Source organism: Microcaecilia unicolor, chromosome 3 (genome assembly GCF_901765095.1).
Source record: "Microcaecilia unicolor chromosome 3, aMicUni1.1, whole genome shotgun sequence".
In the NCBI taxonomy this organism is placed as follows: domain Eukaryota; kingdom Metazoa; phylum Chordata; class Amphibia; order Gymnophiona; family Siphonopidae; genus Microcaecilia; species Microcaecilia unicolor.
Window position 1 is genome coordinate 397353344 of NC_044033.1, and position 6000 is coordinate 397359343.

General features: G+C 43.1%; 1 protein-coding gene across 5 annotated transcripts in view; it reads right to left on the reverse strand.

Moving 5' to 3' along the window:
- Positions 1–5277, reverse strand: part of PAQR8 (progestin and adipoQ receptor family member 8) — a 73341-nt gene extending 68064 nt beyond the window's left edge. For 3 of the 5 annotated variants that reach the window (XR_003941636.1, XR_003941635.1, XM_030198730.1), the window contains exons 1-3: positions 5198–5246; positions 1488–1553; positions 1246–1374 (exon numbers count right to left, since the gene is read on the reverse strand). The gene's annotated coding sequence lies outside the window, so the exon portion shown is untranslated. Of the gene's footprint in view, positions 1–1245; positions 1375–1487; positions 1554–5197 lie in introns of all 5 variants that reach the window. The other 2 variants (XM_030198731.1, XM_030198733.1) reach the window with 2 other exon arrangements.
- Between the last annotated feature and the right edge of the window lie 723 nt (positions 5278–6000).

A 6000-nucleotide genomic window follows, 5' to 3' on the forward strand; every position in this document is an offset into this window, starting at 1 on the left:
TAACAATTCTAAAGCGCTACCAGGGTTGCGCAGCACTGTACAATTGATGTCCATAGTCTTTCCTATGTCTTTGTCGGTGCTCACTCACTTCTCCTCTGCCACTGTGCAGAAGACATACCTGCTTCACAGAGCACTCCATTAGGATATATACATACATGTACATATAAATATATAAAGGCCGAGACAAAAAAAAAAGTAACCCCCTTGAGTTTTTTGCCATTTTCTCAGCAACCGTTTTGAATTTCAATTAGAAATTTTACATACTTATTTAGTCATCATATTTACATATCACTATTAAACATTTAATTATCTTAAGCTATGTTGCTGTTACTGACATTTTAGCGCTAAAACACAGTAAAATAATGTCATTCAAATGATACAATTAACAGATGTCAGAATTTCGCAGTCACTGTGAATGCTCAAAGAGTCTACCCCCAGCTTTAACCAGTGGCGTTCCTAGGGGGGGGGGGGGGCGGTGGGTGCAGTCCGCCTCGGGTGCACGCCACTGGGTGGTGCCGCGCGTGCCTGTCCTTCATTCGTTCCATGCTCCCTCTGCCCCGAAATAGGTTACTTCCTGTTCTGGGGCAGAGGTAGCATGGAACGAACGAAGCACAGGCGTGCGTGGCACCCCCCCCCCCCCAGCGGCGTGCACTGGGGGGGGTTCCTTCGCGGGGGGATGGGTGTCCTTTCGCCGGGGGGGGGGGGTCACGCTGCATCGGCAATCCGCCCCAGTTGTCAGCCCCCCTAGGAACGCCACTGGCTTTAACCCAGGTCTTTGGGAAGTTCTTAACAGCCTTGTCAATCGGTCCCTGTGGCAGGCTGAGCCAGATCACGTGCAGCACTTCCTTGAGTTTCACGACTGTTTTTGGCTTTGGGTGGAGCTCGTGATAGGTCTCCAACATTGCTCCACAGACAAAAGTCTGCCACTGTGATGTCATTGACAGTAAACCGACACCCACTTTTTTTTCTAATAACGGTAGTTTTACAGCGCAAACATTTTTGAACGTGCAAAAATCACTGGGTGGTTACTCTGTGTTTAAAGATAAACACATTCTACTCAGCACTAAACGTAGATAGTAACAACAAATAAAGTTGTAAAATTTCATGTTGAAAATTCGAAGTGGCTGCTAAGAAAACAGCAAAAAAAAAAAAAAACTCTAGAGAATTTTTTTTTTTTTGCCTCAGCTGGTACATACACACACACAGAGGTGAAACAATCCAAACCTGCGGCTGTTTCAACAGTACCTGTGGACAATATGTTCCTTCTGCATTCCATCCGTCTGCTTTTTGATTTTTTCTAAATACTCCAGCATGTCACTGTACACTGAACTGACCATGAATTGTAACTTGCATTGCAGAGCATATTCCTGTTCACTAGATTTAAAAACAAAATTATACTCTTTAACCCCTTTGTTGCATATTTTCCCTCATAATTATTTTTTTTTACCCCTACAGAAGCCAGTATGTCAGAACCAAAACGTTTCTACCTTGTCAGGGAAAGAACATCACCAGACAGCTGCGATGAGTGATATGATGAAACACCTCACTTTCTCCTTGCAATAGAAACAAACAGAAGCTCACTAGGCTCAGAAATCAAAGCAGAAAAGGGACATAAGTACATATTCACAACTTTATACATACATCCCTAAGGCCTGACAGACAGCTCTACTTGGCTTCCATTTCCAAAACAGTAACTAGGTAGCAAGGAATCAAGTCCTGAACTTATTTTATTGTTTTGGCAGCAGGTGAATGCAAAACTGTTTATCATAAGCAGGCTATTGACCTAGCGATGACTGGAAATCACACTGTCCTAGAACTCTGCTGTCACGGAGCACAAGCATTTTGATATTCTACTGGGTGTGGGTTTTGAAATCTAAACCCTTGGAAGATATAAACAGAGTTTGTAAAAACTTTTTAAAAATGGGATTCTGATTTGTGGTACCGTTCACCCTCATGCAAGGCCTGGAGTCATAAGAATCCAGACACGGACCGTCTGTGTCATGACTTTCCAGTTAAGGATTACATGGATGAGTAGTAGTGGGATGATAACAAAATTGGGATCACCAGTTATTTTTGCCTTCTACTTAATGCCACGTTATTGTTCTTTTATCTTTACTTCTTGTGTTGTATCTGATTTTTGACCTTACCTAGCTTCATTGTTTAGGCAATTGCTGTATGATGTCGTACAGATCCCGAATAAAAAAAAACATTTAAAACCACTTAAAAATGGGATTCTGATATACTGTCTGATCCCACTGGGAAATAAAATAAAAGGGACTGTTAACTAAAATGCAGTGAAGTTTAGCACTTACTGCCTGGTAAGTACCCAAATTCTCATGTGTCAAGTGCAAAGCCTGTGCTGTAACTGCTGAGGGCATTCACAGCATCTACCCATGCTGTTGAAGCAGAGGAAAGACCTTTACTATGCAGAATGGGGTCAATCCAGTAAAAGGGGTTAATGCTGGATTTGCATGCACATTACACAGCACCAAATGCTCAGAGGGCTCAAGCACTAGTGCTAACATGTGCACCAAAGATGGCTGTAAATTTCATTCTAATGTATTTAAATAGATGAGGTTATTCCTTCCTAATGCTCAGATGACAACACTGCAATGCCCAGAAGCAAATAGTCTATAATGTTGAAAGCTTACTGCCAGCACAGTAGAGGGATTTGGGGAGAGGATTTCTTGTCAATTTCACACATTAAACTGCCAATTTTGTCTTCATTTGGAAGTGGAAGCAAGCCCATGCAGATTCTAAGCGCTGATAGTGAGAAACAAACGTGTTCAAGTCCGAACAAAACCGGAACTGCAAGCACACATTGGCGCCTGTTTTTCTGTACATATGAACCTTTCAAAAATTTATGCGCAAATAATTTTTGAAAAGCTCGTATATAAAGGCGCAGAACAGTGCTGATGTGTGCTTGTACTTCTGCTTTTCTCTAAACATGCACACAAGAGCTGTGATTACCGCAAAACATTTATTCGAATGCGCCAAGCCAAGTTCCTTCCCTCGTTTTCAGTTTAACAGCGTAAATTATATGCACATAAGACAAAATATTAATATATTCCTTTTAAGGTAATAAAAAACATTTTCCCAAATGGTGCACCTTGTTATGATTATAATTTTTCATCAAGAGCTCCTGCTGCACAAAACTGCTTGCAAACATTGTTAGTGGAAACGTCTGCACACATACTGAAAGTTTTACACACAAGCCATCAGTCACTGAGGAAACACTGCTTCCAGGTCTACCCTGACTCCACCCCCTAGAGTAGACCACCCCAATGCTAAGCTGAAAAGGCCATAGCACTAGCAGTCACTACTGATATTCAATTGCACTCTCTGGTTAAGTGGTGCTGAATATCTGCACCTGGCCTGGGCAGAGCAATTTAGCAGGGTAGGAGGCTCTGAATATTGACCTATTCTCTCCTTAGTCACTGGTGAGAAGCATATTTATTTATTAGGATTTATTTACCGCATTTTTGAAGAAATTCACTCAAGGCGGTGGTGTACAGTAAGAATAGATCAAACATGAGCAATAGGCAATTACAGCAGTAAAAATATTCAAGTAACAATACAAAGTATGGCATGGTATATACTACTTGCAATGACTACACAATATGTAATAGAACATTATAATTGGTAGTGATGGGTAAGGCAAAGTTGTAACATATAGATCAGCAAGAAAGTAGGAAGAATTAGAAAGTAAGGCGACTGATTTGAAGAAAGTTGCACATGAGGTCATTTATGAAAGCGAGCACTGCCATAAGACCAGTACACAATTTGTGATTCACCCCACATCCTCCTATCATTTCTGAGTTATGACATTTTTGTCACAGGAAACTAAGTACCTCCTCTAAGATAAAACCGAAACCTGAGTCACCACATATGATCAAGGCAGTAGTTAACCCTTTAGTTCAATGTCCCGTAATAAGCCATGTGGGTACATTGGACACTAAAGGGTTAAACTAGATGGTGCATGTGGGGAACTGGGTTCGATTCCCACTGCAGGCACAGGCAGCTCCTTGTGACTCTGGGCAAGTCACTTAACCCCCATTGCCCCTGGTACAAATAAGTACCTGTAATATGTAAGCCGCATTGAACCCGCTATGAGTGGGAAAGCGCGGGGTACAAATGTAAGAAAAATAAAAAATAAATAAGCATGTTTTGCGTGACATTCTGTGCATTAAATACACTATGAACTGTATTTAGTAGTTGCAATGCACTTGTTTATGGCAGTAACAGAGAAATTGGGATTCTGTATAAGCAAGAAAATCAATTTTAAGGGCCTTATTGCCCTTTGCTTCCTCACCCTGGTAAAAATGGTTTTTCTGAATGAGATTTTGTGGCAGTTGGGTTTCCCTCTCAACTGACTGTCTGCATCTGAATCAAGTTGCAGGGGCTTTTCTTGTGATTATTTCAATGGAGCAAAGAAACAAAAACCCTTCCTTTCAAAGGGAACTTGTCAAAAGTATGCTGACAACAGGTTAGTTGGACCAAAACTTTCAGCCAGTGAAGTTATAAACGTAACTAGAGCATCCTTCACAAAATTACACAAAACCTAAGCGGTGGGGTAAGTCCTGTTTCTTATTCTAGTTGAAGTTATTCTTCTTTCCCCCTCATCTTCCAGGCAAGATTAGTGGGGAAGCCTCCCTTATGTGAAGAGATCGGATAACCAGACCTCGGTTGTCAAGCCCGAGCTTTTTTTTTTTTTTTACAATATGAACGGTTCGGCTCCGAAGCGATTTGCCTATAAGTTGTTTATTTAGCTCCTTAACCAAGGCGAAGTCCTTATTCCACTGACAGCGTTAAGAATAAACGCGAAGAAGGCGCCGGGTCTAATTAAGTCTCTTCCCCAAAGGGCACTGCCGTGCTCCGGGGCCTGGGGTAGTAAGTGAAGTAAAGGAGGGCTGGAGCTTGGAAAGGAGCAGACAGCTCCATTCGAAAGTTTTCACACTGCAGTGCAGAGGGGGATGGACTGAGTGCTGCTGCTGGTTTTGCAAAGTGAGAAAAAGGGGACGCGGGGACACCAAGAACTGGGTAGAGAGAGAAAATGCTGCAGGCAGATTAGATTCAGCAGCATGTAGCCCCTCTTCCACCAATCCCATCCTACCCTCCCTGCGCTCCACGATCTATTAGGATGAGCTGAAGGGAAGCAGAGAGTAGACTGTGTAGTGCACCGCAGGATGCTACTTACCAGTTCGAACGCAACAGGTCTCGTCTCCTCTCCCCGCCGCAGCCTGTAGACTCGGCTCAGCTACTGCCGGCCGCGCTCCGGGAGGGGGAGGGGAGAGTTCTGGGCGTTGCCGCTCCCTTGGATACCGAGACAGCGAGAGGGAGAGGGCGGCTGCTGCAGTTGCAAGTTCCGCCCTTCACGTCGAGATCTGCGTTTTCACTTCCTGGAGCACACAAGCGGCGGCGGTCACAAATCCTCCTTGGCTCCACTAACCCCGTTTAGTTTAGGGGTGCCACTGCCTTTGCCGCCTTTTCTCGGATGTAGGCGGAGGAGTGGCCGAGAACCCCAGCAGCAATGAGTCACTGTGGCTCTGGAGCTCGGCAAAGGATGCCTGAGGCTGGTCCGCACTCCGCAGTGATTGACATTTCGAATTGGATGACTGTATATATGCTTCCAATCGAGGACCTGCTACTAATAATAATTATATAGGCCGGATGCGTTTTGTATACAATTTTTTTGCTTCAAACTTAAGGCCTATGTTATCCCATTAATAGTACACATATCTTAAGACTAGTTCATATTTAAAAGCCTAAGTAAGAGCTGTTAAAATGAAGAACTTGTGCTATCCTTCTAGTATTTGAACTCATGCAAACATTTGTGGAATCTTAAAAACTGCCAGACTATTATTTATGTATTACATTTGTATCCCACATTTTCCCACCTTGACTATAGTCTGGCTATCCTACTTTTCAGCATGTCTTTTACAGCAGTGTTTCCCAAGTCTGCTCCTGGAGTACTTCTTGCCAGTCAGGTTTTCAGGATAT